At 43.1% G+C, this 23,742-nt stretch overlaps 1 protein-coding gene across 1 annotated transcript in view; it reads left to right on the plus strand.

The window, feature by feature from the left end:
- The first annotated feature begins 271 nt into the window (after positions 1–271).
- FOXP2 (forkhead box P2) overlaps positions 272–23,742 on the plus strand; it is a 445,577-nt gene continuing 422,106 nt past the window's right edge. The window contains exon 1 of the mRNA XM_040596053.1: positions 272–395. The gene's annotated coding sequence lies outside the window, so the exon portion shown is untranslated. The remainder of the gene's footprint in view (positions 396–23,742) is intronic.

The raw sequence follows: 23,742 nt of genomic DNA on the forward strand, positions 1-23,742 counted from the left end.
CCTTTCTCCAAAGGAGCCGGTGTGTGCAGCGGCGGGTTTTTTTCTCCCCCCCCCCCCCCTTTTTTTTTTTTTTTTTTTTTTTTTTGCATTCCCAACAAAACACATACACACAGGCGGCACACTCCGCACACGGGCGGACCCGCACGCCGGGGGGTGGGAGCGCGGCACCGCCAGCGCGAGGCAGCGCCCGCCGGCGGGAGGGCGCGAGGCACCGCCGCCACTCCGCGCCCGCGCAGGGCCCCGCGCCCGCCCCCGCCCCCGCTCCCCCGGCCCGCGCGGCCCGGCGGCGGCTCCGCCCGCAGAGGCTCTGCATGTGCGCGCGGCTGCGCGCGGCTCCGCTCGCCCTTTCTCTCCGTGTCAGCTCGCCGGGACGCCCTGCACGGTGTCTCCTCCCGGTAAGTGTTATCCCCCCCCCCCTCCCCCTCCGCACACCCGTTCTCCCCTCCTCCCCCCGCTCCCCGGTGTGACTTGCTGCTTCCACCCGCTCCCCCCCACCCCCCGCCGCCGCTCTCTGACTTGCCGCCGCCGCGGGAAAGTTTGGCCGCGGCCGCAGGAGTGACATGTGTCAGGTCTCCCGGCGCCCGGGGCACCGCTCCCCAAAATGCACCGCGGGCCGGGGGGGGCGCTCGGCGGAGGGGGGTTGCCTATGCCCCGGCCGGAGCTGGGGCTGCGCCGCCCTAACGCGGCGGGCCGGACCCGCCGCGGGACCGGGGGCGGCGGCGCCCCCCCGAATCTGCCGGGGCGGCCGCGGCCGGTAGCGCGGGTCGGCGGGGCCACCCTGCCGCCGCGCAGCGCGCGCCCCCCCGGCCCCCCCGCCCCGCGTACTGACACCCGAACAACCTGTAGCGTCCCCGCACGGGGACAGCAGTGCCGGGCGGGGAAAGCGCGAGCGAGGCCGGGGTCCGAGGGGCGCGTGCGGGGCTCGGCTCGCCTCCCCGCTCGCGGGCTTGTTTCTTTTTCCTCTCTTTATGGTGTGACACCCCCACTCCCCCCCCCTCCGCGAGACCTCCCCAGCAGACAGTCCGGGTGAAGAAACGTGTCACGTTTCTCCTTTGTGTGCTGCCCGCCCGCCCGCCCGCCGGAGGGAGCGGCGCACCCCCGGGCCCCGCCGCGCTGCCCGCGCCGAGGGGCCACCGAGCCGGCTGCCGCCCGCCCCCTCGGGGCGCCCCCGCTGGCGTGGGCGGGAAGCGCAGGGGCGCGGGGGTGCCCGCGGGGCCTCCCGGCGCTGCTCGGGCTGCGCGGGGAACGGGGTGTCCGTGTACCCCCCCCCCCTCCTTTCGCACGTAGCCCCCCCCCCCCCCCCAAAAGACAAAAAAAGCCTAAAGCCAAGAATTAATAAATAATTACGTTAGAGCTGCGGAGTTCCGGAGGCGGCCTCCGCGGCTGGTGCGTGGGGGCCTTCTCTCGAAAGTAGCTCTCGAGATCCCAGAGAACTGCGGGACCTGGAAAGTTTGGAAAGTTTCCATTTTGAGGAGCGGGCTGAGGCGGCGGCCCCGCGGCGTGCCCCGGGGGTCTGCGCTCCGGCCGGCAGCGGCGGGTGCCCAGGCGCTCCGCGTCGCGCTGTGCCCTGCGCGGGATGCGCAGGCTGCCTGCCCCCCGGCCTCCCTTGACCTGCTGGGAAGGCGTTTGCCAGCCATCGGGGCTAGCGTGGCGAGGGCGCCGGCGGGCCATGAGGCGTCCTCGCTCTCTGCCCCGCGGTGCAGCTGGTGCCGGGTCCCGGGGGCTGCGGGCCCGTCTGCCAGCGCCGCCCCGGGCCCAGCGCCCTGGGGGTCCCAGGAGGGGGTTTGTGGCGGGGGGGGGCGAAGCCCGGCCTGCCTGTGAGCAGCCAGTGCAGGCAGGAAAACCATGCATTTAAAACTTGCGAGGACAGTCCGGACAGAAAGTGGGCAGCCAGTATATTCTCAGGGGAAAAATAATCTCACAAATAACTACCCCGGATTTATAGTGTCGTCCTGCGCGCAGCGTGCGGGGCTGAGGCTGGAGGGACGCGCAGTCGCCTCCACCTGGGGTTCACTTCTGCTTTTAAGCAGCCGTGTGTACGCACCTTCCTGCGGAGAGAGGGGCAGAAGTTTCCCTCCCAAAGAGGAGGATTTCCCCTGGTCTTTTCCCCGCATTAAGGCCCCTATCCCAAACCCGCTCCAGCGAGTAGGAATCTTTCCGTCGACATCAGCAGGAATCGCTCCGTTGACTCAGTGGGCTTGGATCAGGCCCTTGGAAATTTCGTTACAAATGTGGGGCTGGGAGGTTGTGCAGGGTGGCTGTGTACCCATCTTAATCCGGGGCGGAGGGGGGTGGGGGTGGTGGTGGTGGTGTCACGGAAAAGTCAGAGGCAAAGTTTTAAGAGATTTTTTTCCCTGTGCTAGGTAATTTAAAACCATTAAGGAAAAAACATTACTGCTAGTAACATTACTCTAAAGAAAATATGATTAATTATTAAATTGCTTTCTCTAATGCTACACTAAACCCTTTCGAGTGAGATACACTTTTTAGTGTTCAAATTAGTATTTATTTTTAATTTAAGGTTTTTCCTGACTGTAATAATTTGTCCATATTAAATACAGATATTGAAAAGACCCCTGTTTTGCAGTAATTTGCTATTTTAATGTAGTTCTTACAAAACGGTAGTGTTCTGTAGCATTTTTGTATACTTAAATCAGTCATTTAACTACTCAGAATAGTGGATTACTAAAGGGTTGAGGGAAAGGAAATAATGTTTCAAAGACAGCATTTCCAAAACACATACAGTAACCATCCTGCCAATTGATAGGTCACTTAGAGACACACAAGAGATAGATTCTGGTTTATTTTGTTTATATGTAACACCTGAAATGTAGCACTTCATGTGAGGCCTTGTAACTTTACCAGGAAGCTTAAGCAGAATCAATTGCATAAATATTTGGGTGTTTCTTTGCTTTTAGTTAAACCTCAATGTTTCTTATGCTTTGTGGCAAGGTCTTTGCTACAGTGAAATGTTTATGTTTGAGAGAGGAAAAAAACCTAAATGTTTTGTAGCTTTCTGTTTAGTAAAGGTTTGTTTAAAATAACCAAAGTGTCTATAGAGAATAACCAAAATGTCTATAGAGAATAACCAAATTAGATTTTTTTTGAGAGTGACGAAGAGTGAAAGAAGTGTATCAAGTTCAGGAGATTTTAATTAGCAAATACATGGTACTATTTTAAAGCTGCACTAGGGTTTGTACAATAGTCAGGTGTTGAGTTTCATAGGTTTTTGAAGTAACGGATTTATTTCTCGGTAATCATCTGTTGCTTATACATTTTTTAAATACTTTCTGTAATAGAATGCATTGAAACTAAATTTTTGAGATTAAAGGTGTATTTGCTTAGAAACAGTCCTGTCAGACTCCAGTATATTTTTAGAAGAGTTCTTGTTAGACTCGAACATATTTTAAAAAAATAAATTACTGTAGCATAAGCTTTTTTTTTCTTTTTTTTTTTTTCTTTTCTTTTTTTCTGAACTGATTTATATGAACTGGAATAAGCTTTTTATATTCTGAGGAATAAACCTGATTCAGCATTGCATGCACAGGAGTTATTCAAGGCTAGTGGGCTGAAAACAATAGAAAACTTCTGAGATGTGATCCGTGTTGTGGCAGTGTTTTGCTATGTGTCATTGAAAATGTCACTTAACCTCTTTGTTTTTCATCATCAGAATGTGAGGGTTGGTATTTATCTATCTTTCTGATAGGGTGATTAATTAATATTTCTTGAACACTGAGTACTCTTTTGTTCCATTTCTATTTTTACCAGGTTTATTTTTGAGAAATTAAATTCTGATGGTTGTTGAAAAAGAATGGTTCCTGGGAGTCATTGTGTTTTTTCTTTGTGAGTCAGATCGTGAAGAGGTCACTTGCTCTTAGGAATTGAAAATGATTTAGGACATAGGTCACTGAGAAGTATCCATGGAATGAATTTGACTGCAGAAAATTGCAGATCACGGTCAAACTGAAAAATGCTATCAACTTTGTTGCAAAATAATAATTTTTGGTCCACTCGAGCTGATTACTCTTCTTAAATTTTGTGACGGCCAGTGGGTCTAGAAGTAAAGCAGGTTATCTATTTTTTTTTTTTTTCACACCCACTGTATCATACCTCTCAACTAATCCTTGTTAGACGAAATACTTGTCGTTTAGGTTCCTGTGACCTGTTCTGTGTTGACTTGAGATCTTTCTTGATTGTATGTGTAAATTAGTGGTACCAGAAAAATGGAATAAAAAAGATGAAATTGTAGAAAAGGTTAGCTGTAATAAACTAACCTCTTAAATTAAAATTAATTTTAAAATTCCAGTTACATACATCATTGTTAGTTGTTTGGAGATTTTCTTCCACATTGGATCCTTAACGGAATGAGCATGCATACTTTATTGTAATAATTTCCAAGGGTAGTTTTAAACTTAAATTTCAAAACCTGTAGACTGGCATAAACACGAGGAGGAGTTCCACAAGTACCATTTAACATTGATGATCTTTTTTTTCGCCTTTCTGAGGCTCTCAGTATCTTAATCGCACTTACAACTTTTTAAAATCTTCCAAGATGTTTACTGCAAATTACAGGAGGCATCTGTCCTTTTATGCAAGATTTGCATCTGTTTCGGCTTTTCTGCCCCCTCCCCGCCCCCCCCCCCCCCCTTTTTTTTTTCCTGCTGGGTTTGTGTTCTTAACACCAAGACCATGTTTTATGTCAGAAAGCTGGATTTGAAAGTTCCAGCAATAGCTCGCCTATCCTGTCACCACTGAAGTAGCTGAAAATAATCTCTCTAACAAACAGTTGCTATGATGTTTATTGGTTCACCAAAGTGTGGTTCAGGATGTTGTTAGAAAGTAAAGTTTGAACTCTGAAGAGTCAGTTATGTGTGGAATTGTGTTTAATACCGTGATTTCAGTTCCTGTTTGAAGAAAAATGAAATAAAAATTTTAAGCACGTTGTATTATACTATTAACTACCTTAAGTTGTTTTAGTAAATTGTAGAGTTTGTTGAGAAGGGGGAATAAGAACGTAGGCTTAACTTTCTATCCATTTAGTTAGTTATTTCTTCTCCCTTCCAATAGTAATCACACATCTGTAGCTGGAAGGGGCTTTGTTGCAGTTTGTTTCTTATTTAAATCTGTAAGTTAGTTGGGCTGGCTGCTGAGGGTCAAGCCAATTCCTGTGGGTGCTGCGGGCTGTACCCTCGAGGTGCCCTGGGCGTGGGTGTCTGCCACTGTGACAGAGGGCTTCGCTGCAGAACACAGATGACTTTCTTGATTGATCAGGCTGTGTGAGGGAACAACAGGCACATAGGTTTAAGGGACAGGCAGCACCATCATTGAACATGCAGCAGGGACATTCTGCCCTTTTCCCCCCTGCCCACCCCCGGCTGCTGTGTGATGGCCATTCTGGGATGGCAGATCTCTGTCCCCAAACCCAAGCTCTCTTTGAGGTTCACAGGCTGGCTGTGGCTTATCGGTGGAGCTTACTTGTTTACCAAGTGGCTTTGGTCTTCTCCCCCCTTCCTATGGGCAGTCGGTACCGAAAGCGGGTGGTGGGGTGTCTCTGTTCTGAGGAGTTTCCAACCCATTGGTGGTTGCAGGGTCCACAGAGATGTTGCAGATCTTGTGCTCGGTGAGAGGTCCTTTGGACCTCTGCTGTGCATCACAGCACAGCTGCAAATTGCATCAAATTAAATATTTCTGTAAACTGCTGATCTCAGCCCTGTTTCAGCTAGTTTGCCTCCAGGATGTTGTGAGGAGGACTGAGATTCTGGCGGGCCTGTGCCAACCTTCTCGCTGTGTGAGATGCTCTTTTACTATTGGGCCCAAAATTGGAAATTCATTTGAAGAGTGGAATTTTGAGTCTCGGTGGTGTATAGTTATATGGAACTAGAAAGTGACTGGGGTTTTCTAAGCACATTATTTCTTTGGATAAGTATTTAGATTGCTATGAAAAATTCCCTATATATTTTTAGGCTGATGTTTTGTTTGATGATCCTGTCAGGGTAATTTAATTTTTCTCTCATAACATGATGTGTATTTTGCAACTTTGGTCAGAATTTGTCTCCTAAGTAAATTCAAATACCAATTTATTCCATTATCTAGCTTCCTTATTTCAACCTAAAGCAACACGATACATATTTAAAAATATTAGTTGTGAACTTGCTGTAATTTGAAATTATGTGTTTGGCATAATCTGACAAATTACACTTTTGACCCATGTGTATGTTAAACCACTGTAGTTTTGGTGGATATTACCACGGATTTTCATGACCTGTCTTTTGAGGGAAGGAAGGAGAATGGCTGTACAAGCTTAGCGTATCGCACTGCTTGTCTAATGGCACCAAATTGGATAATTCAGTCTGCAGAACTTGTGTTTAGAGAATCAATCTCAGAGTTGCCAAGTTATTTTCAGCATAATACTGTGCTAAGGATTAATTTTGAATTTGCCCAGGAATGGCAAAGATAATTTAAGAGGTGATTATCCCTGTTTAAACTTTGCCATTCTGTCAGTGCTGAGTCTTGTAAAAAAGTTACTCTCAGTTATTGTTGTTGATTTCTCTTTTTGTAAGTCTTACTATTGATCTTGAGGAGGGGCATTGTACTGGAATTGTAACCCGCCTAGTAAAACAAGTGGTGGGTAATACCTGTGTAATCAAACCTGCCGTTGACATTTAACTGCTTGGAAATTAGATCAGAAACTGTCAAGTTTTGCCACCTACAAGTAATGTAGGTAAATTTTTAAGAGTTAGTGGTGGGAAGCCACCAAGGGCTTTGGAAAGGAGAGGGACAACACAACAAACAATGGAGAGTCCGGGGGTCTGTGGAAAGGGGCCAGGGAAAACACGTGGCTGGGCAGGAGCCAGGGAAGGCGCAGGCAGCGCTGCCAGGGGGTGGGCAGCCACTTGGAAAAGAGGGGCTTGGGCTCGCAGGAGAGAAAGCAATATGATTTTTATCTGGTGCCCAATAAAGGAGAGAAATCTTCTCACCTTTGCTTCATCTACGAGAAGAAATAACTTTTTGCGTGCCGGCGCTGCGGCAGGATCAGGCGCAGTTCTGGCAGGCATGGGAGTTGTGCTGGTTTACGCTGGCCACAGCTGAGGCTGTGGAGTGCTGTAAGCTATTTTTTAAATACTGGATTTTGTTAATTCCAATGTGTGTCTTCGGAAGCTTATTTATTAGTTGTTGCATTGAGAGTTGATTTTTAATCACTACAAATCAAAGTATCACTTTCTTAGTGTGGCAGAGGAGGGACAGAGCTCTTTTGAAGGTAAAGGGGAAGAAGGGTGTATAGAAAAACAGAGGCTAGTATCTTTTAGAGTCTAAAACACAGTAATTGAAATATTTATGATTCAAGGCACTTTTCTGTGAGAGAACACAGACAGGACTGTGGTTTCATTACAGTACTTACAGTATTCTCATGACCTAAAAATGAAAACACAAAACCCTAATGCAGTCAGGTGTGTGCAGATTGCAGAGATATGCGTATCTGGTGAACTGCTGTGCTTTTCACTTGTGTCAACATGTTTTCGTCTTTGTTGAAGAACATATTTAATTCAGTAAGGAATAAATGATTATCCTATGTACAGCATGGTGAATGTAAGAGGAAGGGTGCTGAGGACTCCTTGATATGTGGCAAAAATCATTCTTCATTTAAAAGCAATTAATGGAGTATAAGGGTGCTAAAACTGTAAAAATATTAGGATAGTACTTTGCGAAAGATCATGAAATGCCTTCACACAGAAATTCATTCAGACCGATTTGTTACAAGTCTTGAATGCATTTAAATTACTTTTAATGTTGTGATGATGCCTGTAAATTGTTCTCAGTACACAGTAACTGTCAGCATACATTGGAGAATACGTATGGTCAGTAATTCAACAGATAACTATTGAATACATGGAAGAAGTTTCACATAATGTCATAAATCCTTGCACATCTTTTGCTTAAGAAAAGAAATCAAGCATACGGTGACAGACACTTTAACGTATTCCATATTTAATTCTATCTGAGGTGACCAACATCTTGTGAAAGAGTTAAAGGTGTGTTTAGCATTGGATGTTGTGACCAGTCTGTTCTTGGGCCTCTGTTTATTATTGATAGTAACAGAAAAGGGTGTGAAGTATACCAGAGCAACCAGAAATTTGTATCTCATGAACTGTGATACGCAGCCTTCTAAAAATGTTAGTTGAGGGTTATATTTGGTTTTGCATCTGGGAGCCAGATCATGCTTTCAAGTCACAGAGAAGCCAGGAGAACGGTAAAACTGCCAAAATATTTGTGTATAGCTGCAGGACTGTGCTAGATGGAGAAGTTGGTGATTGCTCTGATGTTTCTTCTGTGGAGCTGCGCAGCTATGGGAGCAGTGTGTGTCCATGCCTGTGCCTGCACCCATGGCTGTGCAGTGGTGCAGGGCTCTTCTGTCCCTCCACAGCTTTCTGGGAAGGAGGCTATGGCCTTCAGAAGGAAAATTAATGTATCAGGTGGATTTACTGCATCTCACGGTATGGAACAGGAAACATCCCAAAGAAGAGTGCGGTCAGTCAAGACAAAAGTGTTCAGTCCTTTGCTAAAACAGCGAATGTGTGTGAGGAGTGGGATTCTCCCGGGCAGGAACTGACTGTGCTGGAGAGTGAGTTTTACAGTGCGAGAAAGGTATCTAAAGGGTTGTGATGGGAAAACCTGCCTTTCCAAAGGCTTCCTTAAAAAATGCAGGAAGGGTACTTCCAGACCAGATTTGCATTTGTTTCCAGATGGAGCTTGGCTTTCGGTACTGGTATCTGGCCATGCCCCAGCTTCTGGTTACTCTCTGGGGTAGATGTGGCGTCCACGGGGGCTTGGACTAGTGGTGGGATCTGGAGTGGCAAGTGTTGGACGGCATGATCCACTGGCAACAGGCTGCTGCCGGGCAGGACCTGCTGTTCGGACCGAATGTCCTGGCTTCTGTGGCACACAGGTGCCCTTCTTGCAGCTTGACCTGTCTCAGACCACAAGAGAGGACATGCTTGAGAGGATGGCCACATACTTGTGTTGAAAAAATCTCTCCCAAGACCTTCAGCCCTGAACCCAAATTTCCTGAAGCTGTTGTAAAGGCTCCCTGTTCTAGCCTAGGCGCTGAGGTTTGTTGATCCTTTGGATGTTTTTGTATGTTCCGTGCAAAACAGATTTCCAAGGTTGAGAGGTTAGCAGCTACTTAGCTGCCCTTCAGAGCCATGAGACTGACATGGGTGATGGAACACTCGTGTATTTAAGCCAAATCCAAGTGTTCACAGTTTTTCTTTCAATACAAGCTCTTACACCAACTGTTCATAGGTTCTGAACAAGTCACCACTAAGATGAAAAACATGTATTCAAAGTGACTTTTTTCATAATATTTAGATACTTAGATACTTTCAAGGATTCACCTCCATTTATTCAATAAATGAATCTAAACAGATGGTCAGTGAGGATCTGAAGAGATACGAGAAAGACATTACTTGAAAGATGAACATAAATAATTGTTTTAAAGTCAGTGGTGTCCAGCCTGATCAGCCAGGCATGACATAGCTTGTGCTGTGGCTTTAGGGTGTTGTGTGACACATGATCAGTGCTTGTACACATGTGCAGCAAGTCTGGCATTTCCCAGGAGCTTCGGGCTTGCTTTATACGCACCGTGTGAACACCAGTAATTTGCTACATGTTCCCCTACAAAGGGTATGGGTATAGGTTGCGCCTTGCTCTCATTTCTTGAGACTTTTCCTCGCTCTTGTTATTTGGTTGTCGCGTGTGAGGAGGGTTACCATAAAGTCTGAGGAAGGTGGCGGATGGAGCAAACTACGTGATACTTGACTGGTCCTCCTGAGTTGCAGGTGGGGCACTTTTATTTTAAAGCTTTGTGTGACTCAGTAGAAGAATACATTTATATTACTCAGTTATGTGTAAAAATGGAACCTACTGTCCTGGACTGAAGTGCTGTTGTAATGGTATGTTTCAGTACCTGTCTTCAGTAACTAGAATTAAACTTTAAGCTATTAGCTTTATTATACATAGGCGCCTGTACATTTTGTGAATCAATAGTACCTGGATCCAAACCTCTAGTTACACTTAGGTGTTGTTTAAATGTAGTTTTATAAACAGTCTTCTATACCCAGTTACTGCCATTTGGGTCTTTGTTGTCACCACGAAATCACTACCAGGATGGGGAAGACACCATTTTTTCAAGTGACTATTAGGCATACAATTTTGCTCCAAATTCACTTACCAGAAAAGCTTATTTTAGATTAATTGCTTTTTATCTAAGTCACAGGTGAGTGGGAGCAGAATGTGACCACAGTGTATTAAAAATATCTTTCTTATTGTCACCTGCAATATTACCATAATTGGAACTAAGGAGCCTGCAGTGGCACAGTGTTGATGTTGCCATCCAGACTGACACAGCCTAAAATGCTCTAGTAGCAAAACAAGACACAGACCCAAGCCTCGTGCTGCATGCTCCTCTTGGAGACCTCCTCCACTAGGGAAGTCCCCTGGGTCCCCCTGCTTCGCTGCGGGCTGGGGGGACCTTCCTGGCGGCGGTGGGAGAGGTGGTGAGGTGAGTGCTGAGAACCCAGCTGCAGAGAGCGGTGGCTTGTGGTGTGTGAAGATGATGCTTTGGGTCAGGCTGCAAGGACGGCTGCTTTGCTGAGCTGGGGTAAGAGATTGCTCCTTCTTTGAGGCCTTCTGGTTGGGATGGGCTCTTTTTTTGTTTCTTTTTACTCCCGATACTTAGGGGGCCTCTCTGTCAGGAGGCATTGTTTGGAAGAAACGCTTCTAATGCATTTACTTCCCCCTGATGGATGGAAATCGTGAGTCACCATACAGTGTCACCTTTACTGCTCAGTTCACTGTAGGCACAGTGGAACTAATGTTTCACCCTGCTGCTGCTCTGGTAGGCTGCACAGCCACTGATGAACTTGATCTATTACTCCTGGCCTTCACTGGCAAACACAGGACGATATATTTGCCCGTGACTGACACGCTTAGATCTATGGCCACGAGGTACCTGGTCAACTCTTCAAGCCTTTACCTTTAACATTATCTTTAACCCCTCAGGGCTCAGCTGCTTGCAGCATTTAAAGCACGGCAAGGGGTTTTATAGCAGAGATTTGGCTCAGGAAGACTTGCGCTAACTCTTGCTGAAGATACGAAATACAATTTGTAGCTTATAATTGCTGCCTAATATGATCTTGGACCCTTACTTAAAATCCATTTAACTGATACTGTACTTTCTTTATAAGGTTATTATTGGGAGCTAACCTTTTCTTGTGTTGTGGTTAAATGTACAATGTAATAAGGGTGTTTTTTAATGTGTTTAAGAGTTGGAAGATGTGTTAGAGGTAACCTTTATGCGGAGAGTTTTATATAGTTGTAGTAAGGAAAGCGATATTAAAATCCTGAACATTAGTACCATCTGAATGTAATTTGTTCTCATTGTGTTTTGTGTGTGCCTGCTAGGGGAAGATTGTAGAGTATATTGAGAAAATCTGTTTTGTTCTGCAATAACTTTCTTACCGGTAATTATTAACCTAGTGCAATTTAATGTCTCCAGAAAGTTTTTGTCCTTTGATGCGGACAAAAATTCAAAAAGCATATTGGATGCAATAGATAAATCACGATTTTTTCTTTCTTCACATTTCAAGGAGAACAACCTAAACCCAAAATTTTAGGCACTAAATTGAAAGCCTCCCAGAAATCTTTACTTTCTTGTTTAACTCTTGATAAACAGGCATGGGACATGTCTGTTGGAGGTGTGGAAGGATCACTAGTTTATAATAGTAGATTGAAAAAGATAATTTTCTTCAGTGACAAATGTTGGTACTATTGCTCAATTATCTATGCACGTTAGTTTTGATTGCCTTATAGAGATGCAGGTTTGTTTAGAGTTGTAAGTTGAAATGTTTCTCTTTCTTTTTTTTTTTTTTTTTTTTTGCCAGATACCTTAGTATATGTGTAGAATTTGGTGTACATGGAAAGGATTTCAGAACCTGCCTCCCTGCACTCTTCTTGAAACTGCTGTAAACAGTGGTGAAGGCAGTGGAGCTTCATACCAGAAAAGAGGTCAGGAAAAATCCCACCAACAGACTGCTTAAGCAGAGGAAGATGCAGCTAGTGTAGAACAAACTTTTCCCACTGTTCCACCTTTTTTTTTTTTTTCCCCCCATTCTTTTTCCCCACTTTTTCACTTCCCTTCCCTTTTGCCCCAAGGGGACATTGTGGATTGGAGGGAGGGAGCAGATTTTGCACATGTCAGGCTATTGGCCTATAACTGAAAAATACTTGTTTTTCTTGTGTTCAGTAAACTGCTGTCAGGGGTGAACACATCAAGAGGGATGTAGTGGGCAAGAATGGCCTTAAGAGAAACAAACATTATTTTTTATCTTAAGTAGGTGGGGAAGGGGGCAGCAGTCATGGCTTATGAGGCTGAAATTAACTACTTTTAAATATTGTGAAGAACGATGACGATGTAAACAAAGTGCCATCCTAAAATTTATGAGTATGATTCTTGGCTCAGATGTAGGCTTCTTGTGGAACTTCATGATAGAGTTGCTTAATCTCAGTGCAGTAAAGATAAATTCATTAATGGTTATGAGGTGTTGATATAATTAAATAGAGAATGCCAGTAAATTGCTTTCTAAAGCTCAATGACTGTAAACTCTGATCTTGTAATTTAATCAATCTACCACTTACCATTCACTTGCTGAAAGGCTTCGGAGAGCGAGAAATTAGCCCTTTTCCAGGCACAGTAACTTTGAGAACGAAGTTGGATTCTCTAAAGGGAGGTCCTTGGACGAGGACTGGAAGTGTTTCCTCAATGTAAGTTAAGACTGGGTGGATGAAGGAGAGCAGAAAGAGGTTTTTACATTGCCTGTCATCAGAGATCATTATTTTTCTCACTAGTTGCCTGGATTCTGTACCGGTTTGCGATAGCCCTGACACTTACGCAGAAGAAAAATTAGAGAAGCTAATGACCCAATGAAAGAGATACTGTCCAAATGAGAAAAATTAGTTAAGCCCATTTCTTTTGATGGTGTTGCAGTATTGCTTACATCTGGCTTTTTGGTTGATCTAAACAAATGTTATCATTCTCTCGGTAGACGGTGCATTTTCCTTGTGAATTATTTAAGCATGTGCAGAAATGATTTCGGAGAGAAATTAGATACCTCTGAAATTAGCCTTTCACACAAAGGACAGGTTAACTGCATGAGGAAAGCATTCACTTTACACCTCTAACCTGAGCTCTTGAGGATAGAAATGTATGGGAAAATACATTCCTTCGGAAAATCTCAGTGTTTTTTCTTGGTGGGTTGTTTCTTTGTGAGGGTATTCCTCATCTAACACTGTTTTCTGTTAATTTGCTTACTAATGCATCAAGGTGTAACTGTAGTGTAACCTTTTGTGCTTTAAAGTGGAGTTGAGTCATCATGGAGGTGGACAAGAGATATAACAGCGCAGTTGGACCAGGCAGAGGTGTTGGGTTCAGTCTCTCTCTCTCTCTCTCTCTCTGGTCTTTCACACACTGTATTTGGGGACTTCAGTGTGCTGTGCCAGAGATCTCCTGAGGAAGGACCAGAGCCTGTCCCTGTCCCCTGAGCTAGTGCATGTTGCAGGTGAGCTCCATAGTCGGTCTCCTGATGGACATTTTTTGGGCTTCCCTTGCCATGGCACAGTCCCACCAGAGGAGCACCGGAAAGCTTCCTCCCTAGTCTCTCCAGCAGGCTGGTGGTTAGGGGACTCTGCTGGGTTAAGTGTACAGAGAGTGTCCCTCTTCTCAGACTTAGGTACCCACCAGCTCATGCTGGATTGTTTTTCAGCGTGACCAAAACCTTTGTTTCAGCAGTGACCACAACGTGCAGCTTGGGGTCAGCGACAGTCTGGTTTACTCCTTGAACTGAGAAGTACAGAACCGCAGATGGCTGCAGACCACAGGGTTGGGATGAAGGCATCTGTGCCTGCATGTAAGACTGTGATTGCTGGTGCCTCACCTGCAACAGCACTTTCCACGCATTTCCTCAGCTCAACCAGGACAGTAAGATTACTGGGAAATAAGGAGCATGAATGGAGAAGGCAGGTGAAAAGCTGGTGGAGAACCATCTTATGTTGGCAAACTTCAGTCTTTGTTTTGGCCATCCTGTTTCACATCGATTTCAGAAGCTTAGTAGATGGGCTGGAGGGATGTGAAGCTAACAGGATGGAACAGCTTCTTTGGCTGGGCTTTGCTGCAGACTAGCTCTTTGTCTTCCTCCTTGTGCAGAGTCAAAGTCAGGTACTGAGTAAGCCTCTTCCTCCTCCTGGCTTACTCTTTTGGATTTTTTTCGAGGTGAAAGTGCCATGCATATCCAGTAGGAAAAAAAACCCACCCACCTGAATAGAAAAATGATTGATAATGCTGATTTGGAAAACAAATTCTTGTTGAATTAGCCCCCACGTCATCTGTTTGCTTCAATTACAGAAAGAAGGGGAATGGTTTCCTTAAGAACCTGATGTAAGAGACCTGTCTCTTTGGTGTTTCCTGCAGTGCATCTATACATGCTTGATATGGATGTGATATTTGGAAGGCGAAGTTCTATTACTGCTGAGGTGCATCAGCTAGATTTCATTGTTGTAAAGCTGCCTGTGCATTTTGAGTGTAGCGGTTGTAGTTTGTACTTGTTCAGTTTGTCATAGAAGATTTGAGGAAAAGTGAATTAGCTAGGTGTTCATAATTCTTCCTGGAATTTTCTAATGCTTTAAAAGAAACTTTTCAAGTTAAATTTACTGAACATATGTGTGTGTCTTGTAATAAGGTCTGTGTAAAACAGCTAATAATTGTATCCAAACTGCTTCCAGCTCTATTATCCATTATCCACAAAACAAGTTCTGCATAGATAAAACTAGTGCTTTTTGATTTCTACTTGTCAAATTTGGCAAACGTCATAAAAAGCGGGGAAAAAAAAGCCAAAACCCCCAACTGTTAGCTATACTGCAAATCAATGTGTTATAAAATGTACTTTTGACTTGAGCAGTTTGATTATTGCAATATAGCATCAAAGGCCCTGCTTCATCCACAATTGTAAACTCCATTGAAGGCCTGCATTTTTGTTGGTGGTGGGAAGAAGTTAAAAAAAAATTATAGCAGCATGAATATATATAGTGAGTAACTGTGTGAGCAGTGTTTCTGTCTTTGGGTTGCAGTTTTGACAGTTTGAAGTTCTCTTAAAATTCAGTGTACTTGAAATTAAAAAAAAAGCCATTTCTGTGACCGTTTGCAAAGTTTTAATTTGTTTTAAGCCTTGTTGTTGACCTAGAGCTTTTGCTCGTTTAAGGTTGATTAATTGCTTTTGCCATTTTTGTTTGCAGTTCAGTATAATCTCATGCAGACTATTGTATTTTTTTTTTAGTTTAATCTTCTGTTGATGGTTGTATGTTTGTATGGTATGTTAAATTTGGCCACTAATAATCTAAGACTTTAAATAAACAAATAAATAAGATTCAGAACAATAACAAAAGACTGCAAACCAAACTGAAGCAAATGCTAAGCAGTGTAAATCTGTTTCATGAAGCATAATTTCTGCAGCTGCTGTAGACTCCATTGTGGAAGCTCTTGCTTTTATATTATTTTATTTATTTAGATAAAGAAAAAGATCATCCTGTTTTCATTCAAGTATCTTTTTATTTAAGGCAGACTTAATAGAAACGAGAATAATAGGCCTCTCTCTTACATTGAATATTGTTAAAATGTGTGTATCTTCCCTGATAATTACTATTCATTAAGACCCAGTACTCTTTCTTTAAAGGAAATAACTTGCTCTTACCTTACCTGTAAAATGGATGGGTGAATATTGGCACTAAAGTCACTTCATACAAAATGTAAAATACGATTCAGATATGTAGTCTAGGAGACCGGTGGCCCATCTGCTTTATTGCATTGCCTTTTAGAAAACACCTACCACAGTGAACGCTTGGGTAAGTCACATTTGAACAGTGTGACCCACACTACAAAGGATTAGTCTCTTCACGATAATTGACTTGGTTAACTTGGCCCAGGTAGCAGCCCATGATTTCCACGTACAGGGTGGAACCCAGTCGTGGCTGCTGATGCAAAGGAAGATGCTGTTACCATTTCTCTTTGGAAGTGCTTGACTACGTGCGTCTCTTAGAAAGCAGGAATCCTGGTACCCTGCGTTGCTCTCCTGTCCCACACATAGTTGTGTAGTTGACGAAGAAGCTCTGTGGTCACCGTGCATAAATTTGTCCTTGCAGAGGAAAAACACATAATTTACCTCCTGGGGTTGGCAGTATACAATTTTTCACATACATACCTCATGGGCAGACAGAAGAGTTCTGAAATGTTAAGACAGGCCATATGGAAAATATGTTCCATTTAATTAAGAAAAAAATAAAAGGTGGGAAAAAAGAAACATAATTCTGCTGATAGTGAAAGGATGAAGAAGAGAGGGGAAGTTCTGTTCTTCTCCATTTTTTAAAGAGACCAGTTACAGTTTTTGAACTTCTGGGATTATGATGCATTTCCTTTGCTATAGAATTGTCAGAAAATACAAAGGTTATATCTGTGCAGACAGCTTAACTTGCTTCCAGCTCTCCGAAGTATTTTAACTTATTTCATGTTCAGCTGTAAAAAAATCTGTAGGTCTTAGAAAAACTGGAGCATTAGAGCTGTAGCTGTAGCCCTCTGGGACGGCCAGAACAGGGCTTTTGGGCGAGAGCTGTGGCAAGGCGTGTGATGCCTTGCACAGTGGCAGTGGTTTGGCAGGGCTGAGGTGCTAAGCAAGCATGCCCCTGTAATCGTGCTGTGAGATTCTTCTGGAAGCCAGAATGTCGTTCAAAGAAACCTGCCTCTGCCGTAATCCTTTCTAATCTTTGCTTTTGGAAGTTTTCAAGAGTGCTGCTAATTCTGAGGAGTGTAGCTTGGAAATGTTGCTGTTTGGTTGGGCTTGCTTGTACTTTCTCAGTTTTCTTTCCTCGTGCTTATTTAAAGTGGATCCTAACAATAGAGGGAAAGATTCTAGAAAAGGATTATTTCATCAGAGAAGCAGGGTCCTAGAACTTCTACCTAACTAGAGGTATACTGCAAAGTTAAGAAGCTGCATAAAATGCAGTCGTAGTACAAGAAACAGTCACATTTTTACTGAGATCATTGTACAGTGGAAAGTGCGTTGTGTCAACTGAAATATCAGATGTATCAGAAAAATAGTTAAAGTGGAACCTGATCTCTGTAAGGCTAAAGATTCAAGTAATTTGCTTAGGGATGCAGTAGAAAATCAATCTCATGCTTGAAAGAGGGAATAGTAGCCTTCAAGTCTCATCTCATGTTTTGTAGCTGATTGCCTGTTTTTATTATCTCCCCCCCTCCCCGTTTCGTTCAGTACTTGCTAATGCCCTTTGGTTAACTCCAGTATACCTTTGAAAAACTTCTTGCAGAGCTCAGCTGCTTTGGCTTGTTTGCTGGGTGAGCCTCACTGATATTATTATAATTAATAGGATGTGTAAAACTTCCTGAGTCCAGTGTTACAGAATCAGGCTGTTAGAACTTGGTACCCCCGTATGTTCCGCAGTGTGCAAGACTTCCATCCTGTGCAGCTGGGGCTCATCGGGGAAGAGGCTAGACCTGCACTGGTCTTGCACGCTGTGTGGGAGGTTGGCTTGGTAGGAACACCATTTAGTTTGTAAACAAGTAAGGGGAATGTAAAATAAAGTCAGTTTGCTGTTCGGAGGTGTGTCTCTAATTTGGTTTTTTTTTTATTTTATTTTTACATGACAGGGATAAAAATGTGAGAGAAGGATGTGCTGTATTTTTAGGTACTGAAAAATTTTGAAGATCTGATTCGGATGTGAGAGTTGAAACTTTCACAATTGTGTGTTACATGATAACAGTTTTCTTGCTTTGGCTCTTCTGTTGAATGATACTGCTTCACTCCCTTCAACAACTTTCATTTTGGGAATTTTTTTTTAAATTATAAGAAAGTAATACAAAATAATAAGAATTGAAGATATCAAGTCAGCCTGATATTTTTAAAGGATTTCTTTCTTTTTTTTATGACTTTGAGGCGTCATGAATGTTTGTAATTTGCTAGTTCTATCACAGTTTTTTAAAGGGGAGAGGAAACATGTCAACTGATAAAACAGAGAACAAGTAAATAATTCAGAAGACAGGAAATGATACTGAGCAATTGGAATGATATATGAGCCCTGACCAAATAAAGTATTTAAATACTAGCAAATACGAGGGCATACATCTACAGACATTATTGCTGGTTTTGCTTTAAATATTGGGGTCTGTAGCCAGAGTGGAAAGTTTTGACTCTGAAAAAGGCATGTGTATTTATGCTGACTAATCAGATGAATATGGACATTTTATATTTAAACTGGGAGTTTATACCCTTGGGTGTACATCTTGATAACAAAGCTAGATGTTTCTGCCTAAATTCCTCCTTTCCTTTTTTTGGTGTTGACATTGTTTTTTATAGTTTCTTAAAAATTTATATGGAAAGGATACTATATGGAGAGGAGAAACTAGATAATAGAGGATTGTCACCTTATTAGGGCATATCAACTAGGAGGAGAGCAGTTTTTAACACTGTGAGTAGTTATTCATAAGAAGCCATTATTAAGGACTTCAAACTGGCAAACTTTAGATTGTGATTTAAGGGCTTTTCTAATACACGCTCAAATTTGGTGAAGGAATTATACTAGCAGTACCTTACAACCAGGAAATGTTGGTGTGACTCCTATTTTTTCTTCCAAAAAAAGCTGGAGAGCTCTTAATGTACTTATTGGCATATCACTATTCATTAACTACACGTCTCTGCTTTGACAGTGTTTTAGAGCACTGGACACAGACTGGAAGACCACCAGTATGTGCTGTGCAAGCACAGAACCACTGTGAGTCCCAGCCCAGAAGTAGGACAATTGAAATGTATGGGTAGAGGCAACAGCCAGAAAGAAACAGGCAAAGGAAGACAGGAAAACCAGGAGTTATTGTAGCATATCAGCAAATAATCTGTTTTAAAATTTTCCGTAGGTCTCCTGCCAGAGCAGTTTGAAAGAGGTTAATCAGTTAGTGTTGTGGACGTTCACAGATGTGTGAGGTGTCAGCCTAGATAAAAAGCCTGAAGACACCTAATTGAAAAAATAACACATAGATGATGGAAGCTGGCAGCCCAGCCTGGACCTAAAGGAGAAGGGAGTTTACCTCTAGATATGGGATGAGAGATGATAGGTAGGCTTTGACATGGAAGGTAAATGATTGATATATAATGGGATACTGGATTTATGTCAGCGGAGTGAGATTGCATTTGTCAAGATTAGAACAAAAGATAGGAACAAGACCTGAAATAAGAGCGATGGGAGTATAATATCAGTACAGTTTGAGAGAAGAGACACACTTTAAAGATAGAATTTGTAAAAATCCTACAATATTTACATGTAAAGCTTTTGTAGATAATGACTGTATAGGACCTAGGTGTTTGTGTCTGGAGACTGAGAGAGATGTATAAGTCAAAGATGATGCCCCAGTTATTGGCCTAAATGAATGGTGATGTTGCCCAAGAAAGGAGGCAAGAGGTGAGCTTGTTAGCCCTGTAGAGGAGACTATGTGCTCTCTTAACTGTACAGAATTGTGGTCCAGCTTACAGGAGCAGTGTTCTGTTAGTGACAGAGGGAAAATAACCTGCTCCAGGTGAGTGGCAGTCTGGTAGGGTCCAGAATTTTTATGAGGTCCTCCTTTATCAGTTCTGTTGTGGAAGAGGATCTTCCATAAAGTTCTTCAAATATTGTTCCTTGCAGTTTCTGTATTGCTCTTTAGTGGCAGCATTTGCAGCCTAAGGTTATGCTTAAAAGTGTGTCACACCATTGTTGATGAAGTACCATGGAAAATGTGTATTAATATACGTAGTAACATGCTTAAGTATTTGGGTTTTCAGAGCTGGAATTAACTTGACTGCATTGCTCACCAGTGGTGAAACCATGAGTGATGAAGATCATCCAGACTGAATGCCAGTAGAATCTCTGTCATGTACACTAATTATTTTACATATACCGGGTATATTTCCAACTACCAGGAAAACTGTTTTGGAAACGCATAGGCAAATCACCTGTCTCCATATATAGTGCCAAGGTATTTAATTTGCTTGTTTATAGAGGGATTGAGGAAACAACATTGCTATGAAGTTACTGGATTTGACCTGCACCCTCATCTCTCTGTGGACATCCTGGAACGGCCAGTTCTGGGCTGGTTCTGGTGTCTGGGGGACCACAGGGCTTTCATGTTGCAGTGGCCATCTTTTTTTTTTTTTTTTTTTTTCTTTTCAAATGCAAAACAGTGGAGTAGTGTAGTGTGAGGTAGGTCCAAGACACTGTGAGGTTTCATTTTCTTTGGTTGAGATCTTACTGCTAGTATAGAGCAAATATTTTACTGAAGTTTTGAAGTGATTGTATGTCAAGTTTTTAATGTGGTCTGTTGTATATTTACTCAAAAATTGTCAGTTGTGTTTTCTAAGAACTTCCCTTCAATGTGTTTCCATCTGAGCTGTATTAGAAGAACCTGAAAAGCTGAACTTTTTTCCTTTACTTGCAGACTTTTGACTATATGAGCCCTCTGAGACCCCACCAGAGATAGCTAGGTGCATTGCTGTGGGATTCCTGACAGAGGATGCCTGCTTACCCAAGTGAGAGTGTTGCTGTGCTGGTTCAGTTGCTGAGGACTCCTTGATTACCTACCCCCTGCCCACTCTCCTTTCGAGTTCTAAATACTGTTCATTAGATTTATCACTGCTTTTTAAAAAAAAGTCTTCATGAGCATGACCTGAGGTCTTACAGGAAATCTTGAAATAAAAGTAATAATATTGTTATACATTCTCTCACATTCAACCACACATGCTATCACAAAAGTAGCCTTGAAGCTGTTTTAGTTTTACAGCAAAGAGTGTTTCTTTTCATATCAGGTAATCTAATCTGCTGGGGGTTTTCCCCCCTTGGCTTTGAAAACATGCCTTTATATTAATAATCCTGGGTTTTGTGCGGAAAGTTGGTTGCTCTAATTGCTGATTGGTATTCAGTAACACTAAATAAAACCTCAACATTTTCTCTTTTTCCTTTTTCTACTCTGAAATCTATCAATGTGTGTTTTTAGAGTTCACCATTAGTGGATGTATAATCTTTGTGTCTGCTTTTATTCTTGGCCACTGGGAGTTTTGCTACCAGCAATAAAAGGCAACCTCCATGTTGTACTGCACAGTATAGATATTGTAAATTTTGGTCTTGCTTTCCATTGATCTGGTTTGCCATATGGGAATCATATTCAGCTGATCTTTATTTCCTGAGTCAGAAATTCTGTTTTACCCATCTTCAGGGCTTTCAGCATTTATTCTCAGTGGGCTGTCAGGTATTGCACATGAAAGCAAAGGTTCAAAGGCATATAAAAAAGGTTGAGGTCTGAAATGTTTACTTAACACTGTCTTTTTTTTTTCTTTTTACAAACATTTGCCAGACTGGAGGATCAGCATGAAACCTTAATAAATTTTAGACTTTTTATACTCTATTATGAACATTTTACACATACATAATTTTGGTGTAGTCTGGAACACATCAGCTGTAAACTTGCTAGTGTATGTTTGCCAGCGACAGTACTAACAGCATTGCAGTTAGTTTGTTTATCAATTACTTTTCTCAGAGATTTATTTCCTTTCACTTCTGTTTTTGTTTCTGGAACTGCCTCTTAACAGACTGCCATTGTGCTACAAAGAACACTTAAATGAATTGACTGTGTAGCTTTTAATTAATATGACAAGTAAAATTTTAAAAATAAATATACCATCCTCTCCCTTTGCAATGAAATTAATCTGAGTGAAAATGTGAATGAGCTTGTTGTTGCTCAGCTGTGAAGATGAGGTACCAATGAGGTAAACAGTTGTAATCTTAACAGTTTTTGTGCCTTAGGTATTTAATCTCTTGGGAAACAAATGCCTAAAATTCGAGGGATTTGGATCACCTGGGGGCAGTGATATAGAAGCTCTGGATCCTATTATTCTAGTTTGATTTTCTTCTTTCTTGTTTGTACTGAAGTGTATTTAAGACTTAGCATACTAGAGTGTGTCTGAATGTTCCACTTCCATCTTCAGTATATCTCATTTTGCTTTTTATTATCAAGCAAGGAAATAATCGGGGATCTTGATACCCAGCAATGGGATTTGGTCTTTCTTCTTCTGGCTCCTTTCTTCTTCATTGCTGGGTAGATGTAGAGCATGAGGATTGGCTCAAAGTGACCATGTTTTTCTAGAAAAGAGGTGGCTTTGGTGTGCCTAGGGTTGTATTTTGTTGTTGAGGAACTGGAAACAGAAGAGAAAAAGTCAATCAGACTGAAACAAAGGTGAGGGTTCCCCCAGAGCTCCTTCATCTTTTGCACGGGGGCCACCGAGAATACAGTTGCTGGGGAACTCTGCCCTCTCACCGAGTCCAGGACTCCCAGTCTGCTCTTCCTGACTTGCATGGTTTCTTCATTAGGAAGTTATGCTGCAGGTTGATCTCACTGCATAGTGTTCAGTCACGTCTACCTCTTTTCCTCGCTTTTTGCCTTCTCCAGCCAAAACAGGGAATGGCAACTGGGGGAATGTGGCCTCAAGGACAGCCTGTTTCAAGTAGATGGGTTACCAGAGCCTGCAATGGGTCTTCTTGTCTCCTGTCTTCCCATTTTTTAATGTATGTTTGTTTCTGTCAGCACTGAAACATTGCACTCTCATTCTGTTGGTTCAGCTCTTGTCACTTTAGTAATCAAAGGTGGTTACAGCTCCTCAGCTGTCTTGGCTTTCCCCTGACATGGGCTATGGCTATGAGCTGTTATCTCGTCCAGCTTGTCCTGGGCTTCTTCTATTCCACTACTTGTCTTATTTTGAATTGGGAAGAAAAACCCAAGGAAACAATGATCTTACTGGCATCACGGAGATGTGGTAGGATGGCTCCTGTGACTGGAGTGGTGGAATGGAAGGATACAGGTTCTTTAGGATGGGCAGGCAGGGGAGACGAGGAGGAGGTGTCACTCTCTGTGTCATGGAGCTCCACCTGGGGATGGATGAAGAGTCAACTGAGAGCTTATGGGTCAGGATTAAAGGGAGGGCAGGGACAGGTGACATTATAGTGGAGGTCCGCTAAAGGCTGCCCAATGAGAAAGACTGGACAGATGAGGTCCTTTATAGACAGATAAGAGCAACCCCATGTTCACAAGCCCTGGTCCTTATGGGGGACTTCAACCACCCTGACACCTGTTGGAGGGACAATGCCACAGAGCATAAGCAATCCAAGAGGTTCCTGGAATGCTTTGATGATAACTTCCTTCTCCAAGTGATAGAGGAGCCAATGAGGAGAGCTGCTATGCTGGATGCTTTTCTTACCAACAGGGAGGTGCTGGTGAGGAATGTGAAGCTCCGGGGTAGTCTTGGCTGCAATGACCATGAAATGGTGGAATTCAAGATCTGTAGGGCAGTGAGAGGGGTGCACAGCAAGCTAGCTACCCTGGCTTTCAGGATGGCCTCTTCAGGGATCTGCTTAGTAAAATAACATGGGATAAAGCCGTGGAGGGAAGAGGGACCCAAGAACGCTGGTTAATACTCAAGGCTCACCTCCTCCAATCTCAGGAGTGATGCGTCCCGACAAAGAGGAGGTCAGGCAAAAATGCCAGGAGGCCTGCATGGAAAATAAAGAGCTCCTCAACAGATTCAGACATAAAAGGGAAGCCTACAGAGGGTG

This window comes from Falco naumanni, chromosome 5 (genome assembly GCF_017639655.2).
Source record: "Falco naumanni isolate bFalNau1 chromosome 5, bFalNau1.pat, whole genome shotgun sequence".
Taxonomy (NCBI): Eukaryota; Metazoa; Chordata; class Aves; order Falconiformes; family Falconidae; genus Falco; species Falco naumanni.